This window comes from Mustelus asterias, chromosome 9, assembly GCF_964213995.1.
Source record: "Mustelus asterias chromosome 9, sMusAst1.hap1.1, whole genome shotgun sequence".
NCBI lineage: Eukaryota > Metazoa > Chordata > Chondrichthyes > Carcharhiniformes > Triakidae > Mustelus > Mustelus asterias.
In genome coordinates this window covers 100,475,636-100,487,823 of record NC_135809.1, presented here as the reverse complement: position 1 = coordinate 100,487,823, position 12,188 = coordinate 100,475,636, and the positions used below count along the sequence as shown (strand labels likewise).

The 12,188-nt window shown below is 42.6% G+C and overlaps 1 protein-coding gene across 9 annotated transcripts in view; it reads right to left on the bottom strand.

Moving 5' to 3' along the window:
* The window catches only part of LOC144498872 (uncharacterized), a 60,793-nt gene that overhangs the window by 16,996 nt on the left and 31,609 nt on the right, over nt 1-12,188 (bottom strand). For 5 of the 9 annotated variants that reach the window (XM_078220678.1, XM_078220680.1, XM_078220682.1 and 2 more), the window contains one exon: nt 10,160-10,208. The exons of 3 other annotated variants lie outside the window; for them this stretch is intronic. The gene's annotated coding sequence lies outside the window, so the exon portion shown is untranslated. The remainder of the gene's footprint in view (nt 1-10,159; nt 10,209-12,188) is intronic. One more of the 9 variants, XM_078220679.1, reaches the window with a different exon arrangement.

The window sequence follows — 12,188 nt, the reverse complement described above, 5'->3', positions numbered from 1 at the left end:
CCTCAGTACTGCACAGGAGTGGCGGCCGTGATTTTTGTGCTCACTTCCTGGAGTGAAACTTGAATCAATAAACTTCTGACTCAGAGGCAAGAGTGCTACCAATTAAGCCACGACTGACATGGCGAGGGAAGTCAGATCTAGCTCATATATGACTCCAGTACACAATGGGCAGAATTTAATGGTCAAGATGCTGGGCCTGTCCATTGGCTCGAGAGCCAGTGGCAACACTGCCGCAGCCATTTCTGGAAGACCTGATGGGATTAAATCCCAGTCAGGCAGTCTGCTGTCAGAGTTTGTAGGACTGCAGGGCAGAAAGCTGCAGGCCAATCAGAGGCTGAAAACTCTTCAGTATCAGCAATGGCACTGGGAGAAATGGTACAGCAGCAAGCCCAAGGAGAAGGGTCATTGCTGGAACCCTGGAACACAGACATTTGCGGCTGACTTGCCAGGGTTGGTGTAAAGGCTAGGCAGGTCTTACTGTGTGGGCAGCCCTTGCTGCTAGCCGGTTCCTCTATTGGGTACAGAATGCCTGAAAAGGTGGGACCCCACCATCCCAGCTGGCTGAAGGCTTCCTGGTTGCATGTCCACATGACATGGCCTCCACCTTTCACTGCTGATTGAATATGAATGGCAGTTGGCGGAGGCCCTTAAGTAGCCAATTAAGAGTTTTAATTCACCTCTGATTAGAAGACTATTTTGACTCTTTCTGCTCTGGACTTGAGGCTTTTTATACTTGTATAAAGAGCAAGAGGGTAGCCAGGGAGAGGGTTGGCCCATTCAAGGACAGGGGAGGGAATCTATGCGTGGAGCCAGAGGAAATGGGAGAGATATTAAATGAGTACTTTGCGTCAGTATTCACCAAACAGAAGGACTTGGTGGATGATGAATCTGGGAAAGGGTATGTAGATAGTTTGTCATGTTGAGATCAAAAAGGAGGTGGTATTGGGGTTCTTGAGAAACATTCAGGTAGACAAGTCCTGAGGGCCTGATGGGATATACCCCAGAATGCTGAGAGAGGCAAGGGAGGAAATTGTTGGACCCTTGAGAGAAATCTTTGTATCCTCACTGGCCACAAGGGAGGTCCCAGAGGATTGGAGAATAACTAATGTTGTTCCTTTGTTTAAGAAGGGTAGCAAGAACAATCCAGGTAATTACAGGCCGGTGAGCCTTACATCAGTGGTCGGGAAATTATTGGAGAGGATTCCTCGAGACAATATTTACTCACTTGGATGTATTAGCGAGAGGCTAATGTTTTTGTGAAGGGGAGGTTGTGCCTCACTAACTTGATCGTGTTTTTCGAGGAAGTAACAAAGATGATTGATGAGGGTAGGGCAATAGATCTTGTCATAGACCTCAGTAAGGCCTTTCACAAGATCCCTCATGGCAGACTGGTGCAGAAGGTGAAGTCGCATGGGATCAGAGGTGAGCTGGCAAGGTGGATACAGAAATGGCTCGGTCATAGGAGACGGAGGGTAGCAGTGGAAGGGTGCGTTTCTGAATGGAGGGCTGTGACTAGTGGCATTCCTCAGGGATCAGTGCTGTAACTGGTTTGATTCGTAAGTTAGCGGACGACACAAAGGTTGGTGGACTTGCGGATAGTGATGAGGACTGTCAGAGGATACAGCAGGATATAGATAGGTTGGAGGCTTGTGCGGAGAGATGGCAGATGGAGTTTAATCTGGACAAATGTGAGGTAATGCATTTTGGAAGGTCTAATAAAGATAGGAAATATACAGTAAATGGCAGAACCCTTAAGAGTATTGATAGGCAGAGGGATCTGGGTGTACAGGTACACAGGTCACTGAAAGTGGCAATGCAGGTGGAGAAGGTAGTCAAGAAAGTACATGACATGCTTGCCTTCATCAGCCAGGGCATTGAGTTTAAAAATTGGCAAGTCATGTTGCAGCTTTATAGAACCTTAGTTAGGCCGCACTTGGAATATCGTGTTCAATTCTGGTCGCCACACTACCAGAAGGATGTGGAGGCTTTGGAGCGGGTACAGGAAAGATTTACCAGGATGTTGCCTGGTATGGGGGGGGCATTAGCTATGAGGAGAGGTTGGAGAAACTTGGCTTGTTCTCACTGGAACGACAGAGGTTAAGGGGTGACCTGATAGAAGTCTAGAAGCTTATGAGTGGCATGGACAGAGTGGATAGTCAGAAGCTTTTTCCCAGGGTGGAAGAGTCAATTACTAGGTTTAAGGTGCGAGGAGCAAGGTTTAAAGGAGATATACGAGGCAAGTTTTTTTTTTACACAGAGGTGCCTGGAACTCGCTGCCGGGGAGGTAGTGGAATCAGATAGGATAGTGACTTTTAAGGGGCGTCTTGATGCATACATGAATAGGATGGGAACGGAGGGATATGGTCCCTGGAGGAGTAGGAGATTTTAGTTCAGTTGGGTAGCATAGTCCGTGCAAGCTTGGAGGGCCGAAGGGCCTATTCCTGTGCTGTAATTTTCTTTGTTCTTCATTGGGGTGAGTCATGAAGGCGATGGACATTCCACTCTGAACTTTACCCAGCCCGTTATACAACACCACAAGCCTCCCAACCTGCTGCTGTGGGGTGGGGGGCATTAAATGGCAAGCCATTCAGCGGTCCAAGAACATAAACTTAGATCAACTTGGGATAGGCAAATCAACCTTGTCAATGTTGCCCAATTACAAATAATGACATTTCTAAAAAATTTGGAAGAGATAGGAAGCCAATCAGAAACTATTTCTTGGTTAGTTGTACTCCAATAGTTTTTGAATACAGAAATATATGCAACATGCCTGCAATTGAGACTCATCCAGAAAGAACATAATCAAATGAATTAATGAATGAAAGAGAAAATAGACAATGGGTACTGAACCAACAAGAAATCAAAAACTCGAGCAGCCTGCACCCATTCAGATTTTATCAATCCCTATCCAGGTTTGGCAGCAAATTTATTTGCATAATTTGACTGCGCCCTTCTCAGTTTTTTCTGCCTATATCTTGATTTACAGACTGGTCTATGTTCCATATTTGCATACATATAACAAATATCCTTGTAGTCATAGCAATAAGTGCAAAAGAGTGTAAACAGTAACCTTCTGTGATTTGAATATAGTCTCTATAGTCCATACCCTGAAGAAGAGCAGCAGCAATGTAACTTAACCCTAAATCATGGGATCCAGAAATGTATCCTGTCAAGAAGATCACAGTGAGAATAAACAGGGTTTATATTCAGTTATCGGGTGGCACCCTGCCTTACAGCGCCAGGGACCCGGGTTCGATTCCCAGTTTGGGTCACTGTCTGTGCGGAGTCTGCATGTTCTTCCCGCGTCTGCGTGGGTTTCCTCCGGGTGCTCCGGTTTCCTCCCACAGTCTGAAAGACAAGCTGGTTAGGTGTATTGGCCATGCTAAATTCTCCCTCAGTGTACCTAAACAGGCTCCGGAGTGTGAAACTAAGGGATTTTCACAGTAACTTCATTGCGGTATTAGTGCAAGTCTACTTGTGACAGTAATAAATAAACTTTATTAATAAACTTGGTTCATCCTGCATGTTGATTTTAGTATAAAAATTGAATTGCATGAAATAAATGTTATTCATAGTATTTGGTTCCGAACAATTCTGTGGCCTGGCTGAATTGCATAATGAATCATTGAACAAACCTGTTAACTATTTTGAAATTATTATTTTTTGTTTTCTCTATTGTTTGAACAGATTCAGTTAAAAAATAAGGAACTTAAAAGTAAAAGAAAGCCATTGCTCGAAATCTGAAATAAGAACAGAAAATGCTGCAAATACTCAGCACGTCAGGCAGTATCTGTGGAGGGGAAAACTGTGTTAATGTTTCAGGTCTATGATCTTTGATCAAAATTTGAAGGTTTTCCCTTTTGCTGGCTTGGATTTCAGTTCTTACACGTATCTTTCACAGCTTACATCTCCATTGAACAATACATACAACAGGTCAACAACCAGTTCTTCAGAGTAGAGAACGGGTTAAGTTACTTTCCTGTCATTAAATCTCCAAGGAAATGAAAGCCACAGTGTCGAAAACTGTTCAAGTTCAAACAATGAATTTTAAAATGACCTGATCACCAGACAGAGTACTCTTCCATTGTAAATTTTGGCAATCTATTGATATCATTCCTTTCTTATATAAAAGGCTTTGCAGTTGAATGGTAACAGGGCATGAAGGAGCAGCAACCTTGGCGTCACAAAATAGGAGGGTGTATATTCATTTTCAGAATCTGCTTGGTGTCTGATCTGTGGTGGACCACATGATGACTGCAGCATTTCCCATGGCAGCTGAGGGAAAAACAGGAGTTCAACTTTGGGAGTACCTAATGTACCCAGCTGCCAGCTAAATAAGGATGTGAGTGTAGGATCAGACCAAGGTGTCCATTTGTTCACTTTGCAACAAAATCATAAATTAATTGATGAAAGCAAAATAACTGGGCAGATCACCTGTTGTGATTTTTTTTCTTTTAATTTCAACCATGGCATGATCAGGATGTTAAATCTCGCCTCACCCTAGTAATTGGGGGTGGAGGGGGAAGAGGGGGAGATTTTGCTGAGACGAGGTTACGAGTGGACAAACAGAAAAGGGAAAGAACATCAGTCATATACTGACTGTAAGTCTGCTTGTGTGGAGATCAACTGAGGCAGGATCAGGTTCGATTGCAGTTTCTAGTCCAGGTGACCCGCCTACTAACTCTGGAGAATGGTTATTTGCCTGAGGTACCAAAGGGCACTTAACATCTGGTGGTCTCTTACCTGGCAAGGAGAGGAAATGAAAAAGACAGCAGATAATGTTGATGAAGGGAGGAAGACAATTTTGGTTTAAATTAGTGGGTACTCTTAATTATGGACCAGAAACATATTAGTTGTTTATTAGAATGTATGAGAATTTTGTAAGGATACACTGTTTTGTAAGGATAGGAGCTTATATTACATAAAGTATATTGCATTATTCTATTGCTATGGTGGATTGTGCACATCTGGCTTAATTTATAGGCCATGTTCTCATTGTTTTGAGTATGTACATCCTGCAGTCAAACATGTACTCATAAGCAGATTGTAAAGTCAATTAATGGAGATCTGACTCAACAAAAGACAGGACTGAGTACTAAATATTCCGAGATACAAGATGTTCAGCTAAAATAGGGAAGGAAGGCAGGGAAGAAGGGTAGCAGTATTGATTAGGGAGAATATTACAATGCTGGACAGAGAGTCACAAACACGTTCAGGAGTAGGTGGCGACTTTAAAAGAAGTTTAAGTTGAACTACATCAGATGAAATGGACTCAGTGAATCTGCAGTTGATTCTGCACCATGCCCAATCTTCTTTCCATTGAAGTTCACAGAACAATAGGTCAAACTTGTTTTGAAGCTTCATTTTCTCGTCTCACTGTCACTTTTACTTGGTTTGAAATTAAACATTTTGGCAACATTTTCCAGGTCAATGGAAAGTAAACAGCACTGTAAAAATTCAGCTGCTGATTTGCTACAAGCCTGCTGGCATGTAGACCAATTTCACCAACCTTTCCCCTTTCCTTCAATTCTTGCAGAGGCATAGGATAAATCCAATGGTGAAGGACAGTTTTCTGTTCATTATCTTTAACTTGTTATTGAAACCTATTTCACTATCAGGTTTAGTGAACATGGCCAGAATTCTTCGATGTTGTCCCAGCGAGAACAGAGAATTTGACGCTCAGCCAAAACTCAATTCACTGTGGTGGGACCGGAGGATCCCAGCCATGGGCAGTAGAGATTGTTATTTTACAGCAATGCTTATTTCTGTGGATCTTGCCATTAGGATGTTTTATTGCGTTAAAGGCCGAAGAAAACTGCAAACTGTTGCTGTTGAAGCTTGAGAGATAGGGAGTGATGAGAAAGAAACTGTTAAAGTCCACTCTTGTACTCTTTCCATTACAGCTTGCAGTCAAAGGTGGTTCCATCCCTATTGGACTATGCCAAACTACCCACCACCTCTTATCCAAAAGACAGAAACATAGGAGAAAGAAAGAAAAAGATGAGCGAGCATGTCTGAAGACAAGGTGGACAGATAAGTCATCAAAGATTGATAAGAAAGTGATCATACTTCTCTTTTCTTGACCGAATGCAATGCGAGGGAAGATTGTGTGTTGAAGTTTCTCTTCCAAAGTATGCTTACAATAAAGAAAGCCAATGATTTCGGCTCTATGAGACTCACCCCCTGCACCAGTAAAAGTATCCTTTAACATAGAATCTCAGAATGGTTGCAGCAGAAGCTGGATTCATAGGACGGGATTTTACAGCCTCGCTCGTCCCGAAACCATAAAATCCCACGCGAGGTCAATAGACCTTTCCATGTCCGCCCCTCGGCCGCTCCAATTCCTGTGGCGGGTAGGACAGTAAAATTCCGGCCTCAGAGGCATTGAGCAATAGAGCGTGGAAACAGGCCCTTCGGCCAAACTCGTCCATGCTGACCATAGTGCCCTCCCAGCTAGTCCCAACTACCCACATTTGGTCCATTTCCCCCTAATCCTTTCCCATCCATGTATTTATCCAAATGCTTTTTAGATGTTGCTATTGAACCTGCCTCAGCCACTTTCTCTGACAGCTCATACCATATACGCACCAGAATGAAGAAGTTGCCCCTCAGTAAATCTTTCCCTTTTCACCTTAAACCTATGCTCTCTAGCTTTCAATTCCCTTACACTGGGAAAAAGACGATGTATGTTTATCCTATCTATGCCCCTATCATCTTATACACCTCAATAAGGTCACCCCTCATTCTCCTACGTTCCAAGGAATAAAGCCCTAGCTTGGCCAACTGCTCCCTAAAACGCAAGCCCGTTATAGTCCTGGAAACATCCTTGAAAATCTTCTCTCCACTCTTTCCAGTTTATCAATGTCTTTCCCACAACAGGGTGACCAAAACTGTACACAATACTTCAAGTGCGACCTCACCAGCCGAGCGGCATGGTGGCACAGTGGCTAGCACTGCTGCCTCATAGCTCCAGGGACCCGGGTTCAATTCCTGGCTTGGGTGACTGTCTGTGTGGAGTTTGCACGTTCTCCCTGTGTCTGCGTGGGTTTCCTCTGGGTGCTCCGGTTTCCTCCCACAGTCTAAAGATGTGCAGGTTAGGTTGATTGACCATGCAAAATTTCCTCTTAGTGTCAGGGGAACTAGCTAGGGTGAATGCATAGAGTTATGGGGATAGGGCCTGGGTGGGATTTGGTCGGTGCACTCTCGATGGGTTGAATGGCCTCCTTCTGCACTGTCGGGTTTCTATGGTTTTATACAATTGTAACAAAATGGTCCAACTCCTGTATTCAGTGCCCTGACTGAGGAAGGCCAGTGTGCTAAACGTCTTCTTCACCACTCTGTCTACCTGACGCTGCTTATAACGAACTATGTGCTTATACTCCTAGGTCCTTCTGTTCCTCAACACTCCCCAAGGCCCTACCATTCACTGTGTAAGTCTTATCCTGGTTTGACTTTCCAAAATGCAACACCTCATTTGGTCATCATAACCATACCGGCTCTCTGAACGTGCAACACAGTCAGTCCCATTCACCCCGTCTTTATCCCGTAGCCCTGCAAATCTTTTCTCTTAAGTTGCTTATCTAATTCTCTTCTGAGAGCCACAATTGAATCTGCCATCACCACACTCTCAGGCAGTGCGTTCCAGATCCTAACCACTTGCTGTGTAAAAATGTTTCCTCATGTTACCTTCAGTTCTTTTGCCATTCACGTTACATCAGTGATCTCTGGTTCTCAACCCTTCTGCCAATAGAAACAGTTTCTCTCCAGCTACTCTGTTCCGAGCCCTCCTGATTTTGAACACCTCTATCAAATCTCCTCTTTATCTTCATTGAAGAGAATAACCACAGCTCCCCCAATCTATCCAGATAACTAAAATCCCTCATCTCTGGAACCATCCTTGTAAATCTTTTCTGCACTTTCTTTACTGTCTTCACAACATTCCTGATGTCTGGTGCCCAGAATTGGACACAATACCCGAGTTGAGGCTGAACCAGGGTTTTAAAAAGGTTCACCAGAAATTCCTTGTTTTTGCACTCTATGCCTTTATTTATAAAGCCCAGGAGCCAATATGCCGAATGAACCACTTTCTCAACCTATCCTATCACCTTCAATGACCACCAGGTCCTTCTGTATCTGCACCACCTTTAGAATTAAACCTGTTATTTTATATTGCCTCTCTGCATTCTTCCAAATGAAACGTAACACTTCACACTTCTCCACATTAAATTTCATCTGTCAAGTGTCCTCCCATTCTACCAGTTTGTTTGTCCTCTTGCAGCTTATCACTCTGCTCATCATAGTTCACAATATTTCCAAGTTTGGTATCATTTGCTAATTTTGAAGCTGTACCCTGCATACCCAAGTTTAGGTTATTAATCTGGATCAAGGAAAGTAAGACTAATACTAACCCACAGGGAACTCCACTGTAAACCATTCTCCAGTCTGATAAAAAAAACATTAACTGTACACTCTGTTCCCTCTCACTCAGCTAACTTTGTATCTATGTTGCCACTGTTCCTTTCACTCCATGGCCTTTGCTGACAAGCTGGTTATGTTGGAGGTCCATTTACACCACGTCATCTGCATTACTCTCATCAATCTTTGTTGCCTCATCAAAAAGCTGCAGCAAAGTTAGTTGAACAAAATTTGCCTTTATAAAAACTGCTGGCTTTCCTTAATTAATCCATATTTCACTGAGTGATTGTTAATGTTGTGCTGGATTATCATTTTTTTGATTTGATTTATTGTCACATGTATTAGTATACAGTTGTTTCTTGCACGCTATCCAGATAAAGCATACCATTCATAGTGAAGGAAAGGAGAAGGTGCAGAATGTAGTGTTAGGGTGTTGAGAAAGATCAACTTAATATAAGGTCGGTCCATTCAAAAGTCTGATGGCAGCAGGGGAGAAACTGTTCTTGAATCTAAACATTTCCCCATCACTGAGGTTAAGGTGACTGGTGCGTAGTTGTTCACCTTATCCTTACACAAAGGGGTAACAATTGCAGTTCCTTCCAAAGAATGTAAATTGTTTCAGCCCAAATTTCCTTAAATAGCTAAATTTTCATTAATGGCATTTCCAAGTTGCCATTTATTAAGGTCAAATACTTTCCACTGATTTAGTTTGCTTCACGATCAACTTTCTTACCTGGATTTTATTGACTTTCTCTTTGGCAATTGTTTTTGACAGTTTTCTTACTTTAATTTATTAAATGGAGCAAAATGGCAATCTGCAATACCAACCCTTCGCGCTGTAATTGGGATGTGGAAAAGAAACGAGCAGTACAGAAACTTGAATGCAACTTGTGACCGGTCTCTGGCAAAATAGCTTCCACGTCCTATGTTGGCCAAGTAGGTTTAGTTTAATAAATAAGTGTCACAAGTAGGCTGAGGGAGTACAATGAGGGAGAATTTAGTATGGCCAATGCACCTAACCAGCACATCTTTTGGACTGTAGGGGGAAACCGGAGCACCCGGAGGAAACCCACGCAGACACAGGGAGAACGTGCAGACTCGGCACAGACAATGACCCAAACCAGGAATCAAACCCAGGTCCCTGGCACTGTGAGGCGGCAGTGCTGTGCCACATCAGCTGGTGACTGGTGTGAGAGCAAAGAAAGTGGGGCTAAGTTAAGAGTACTAATGGTGTCATTAATCTTCCACTAGCCTATATTTGCAGTGAATGAATGTCAACCCTGAATTTGAATGAACGCAGAAAGAAGTGAATTCCAGTCAATAGTACTATTGGAGAGAACCCACAGGCAGCAGAATCAATATTTGAAGCTGCAGCACTGGTAGTCTGTGCCGACGTTTCAGATCAGTGCAGAATAGTAATGTGGATCTACAGGTTATTAAGATAAAGAAATAGCTTTGACAAGCAGTGAGCAATTATTTTGGTGCCACTCCACCTCTTAGCTAATGAAAGACTGACAGATCATCGCTAGGATTCTGAAATGGAGCAGGCCTACTTCACATTCTGTTCATTTATACAGCTTTGTACAGAGTCCAGAAAAATAAAATAAAAGGACAGGTTTAATGTCTTCCTGGAAGCCTACCAAGGAAATAACATGGAGCACCACTGATAATAACTAGTCCATTACAGGCAGTAATTAATTCAAGAAAGGACAAATTCATTTTAAACATTTTAAAATATACTCACGGATTTACTTTAGGCTAGATGACTGTAGGGATCTTTCATCCGTCTTATGCTTTAACAACAAGAGAAAGAAAGTGAGTTGATTTCCCAAACAGAAGTATTCATAAATACTGCGTTGATCATCAATCCTACTGACACTGGAAGGGGTCATAGAACTGCAGGTTAGTGATGCAGCTCCTAAAGAGGCAGCTTACAATCCAGAGACAGTATATTGCCTAACCAGGTTCCTAGAATAGGATAAAGTTGTTCTTATTTTCTATTAAGCCCAAATTTAATTAAATTTTAAAAGCCTACATATCTAATATTAAAAGCTTCCAGTGTGATCATTCCAATGTGAAAACAAATCCTGAGTTTTAAGCAGCTTTAGAGTTGTTAAATGATTTTTAAATAATTATTAATGGGGTGTGGGCATAAGTGACAAAGGTAATATTTTTTGTCCATCGCTAATTACCCTTGACAAGGTGATGGAGTCTGTCTGGTGTAAATACATCCACAGTGCTGTTAGGGAGGGAGTTGCCAGCAACATGAAGAATGGCAATATAATTCCAATTCAGGATAGTGTGTGGCTTGGGGGGGGGCGAACTTACAGTGATGATGTTTGATGTCCTTGTCCTTCTAGCTGGTAGAGGTGGTTTGAAAGGTGCTGTTGGAGAAGACTTGATGGATTGTGCATCTACTATATGGTACACACTGCTGTAAATGTGCGCTAGTGGTGGAGTGAGTTAATGCTCAAGGTGGTGGATACTTTGTCTTGGTTGATGTCGAGCTTCTTGAATGATGTTGGAGCTGCACTCACCCAGGCAGGTAGTCCACACATGTTATCACTCATAGCCTCCAAGTGACTTGAGCCTTGAATATGGTGGACAGGCTTTGGGGAGTCAGGAGGTGAGTTACTCCCTGCAGGATTCCCAGCCTCTGGCTTGCTCTTGTAGCCACATTTAAATGGCTAGCCCAGTTCAGTTTTTGGCCAAAAGTAATCAACCCCCAGGTTGTTGATGGTGGGAATTCAGTGATGATAATGCTGTTAAATATCAAAGGAAGATGTTAGATTCTCTCTTGTTAGTGATTGGCATTGCCAGGCATTAGTATGGCACTTGCCACATATCAGGCCAAGCCCATATGTTGCCACGGTCTTACTGTATGCAGACTGCTTCAGTATCTGAGGAGTCGTGAATAGTACTGAACATGTTTTGTGAACATCCCCACTTCTGACCTATTGCTAAACATGTAGTCCACACGTGTTATCACTCACAGCCTCCAAGTGAAATTGTCAATTTTGTGCTAATATAAAGTTAATTGTGCTTGGTTAGATCCAACCCATCAGCAACTGGATCTAACCAAAGCCCTACCATTTCAACTAGGATCCCAATAAGCCGCCAGATACAAGCCACTTCTTCCTTCTGATATCCTTCCTCACACTATTTGAAAGTGTTGAAGCTGCTCCGATTCAGTTCCACCGGACAAGCAGCCTTAGAGTGACTCCCTCAAAAAAAATGAGCATTGGAATATCATTCTACATGACTTCACAGATGAGCTTGATCCTAACCTCTTCAGGCATCCATTCCTGGAAAACCTCAGACGTCTAATATTGCTGCCTTAAGCGAGATGGACTAGACCACCATAATCCAGGCATCCATCTCACAATCTTCTGTATAAATCAGGTTCAATCTTAACCTTTGATTTTTTTTATCTGCAAACACGCTTAACAACAATAACAGGCCTTCAGGTGGATTTATATTTTGAATTAAAAGATTACTTTTCTTGAAGAATGTAATCAATTGGTTGCTTCTGATCTCTCTTCACTGATCCTTGCTGTTGGTGAGTATATGGGAATGTTGAGTGAGGGCATGATCTGGTTTGGCTCTGATTTTTCTATGCGTAACAAAGCCTGCCAAATTTAAAAGTTTAAAAAGTTAAAAGTGTCACAAGTAGGCTTACATTAACTCTGCAATGAAGTTACTGTGAAAATCCCCTAGTCGCCACACTCTGGCACCTGTTTGGATACACTGAGGGAGAATTTAGCATGGCCAAT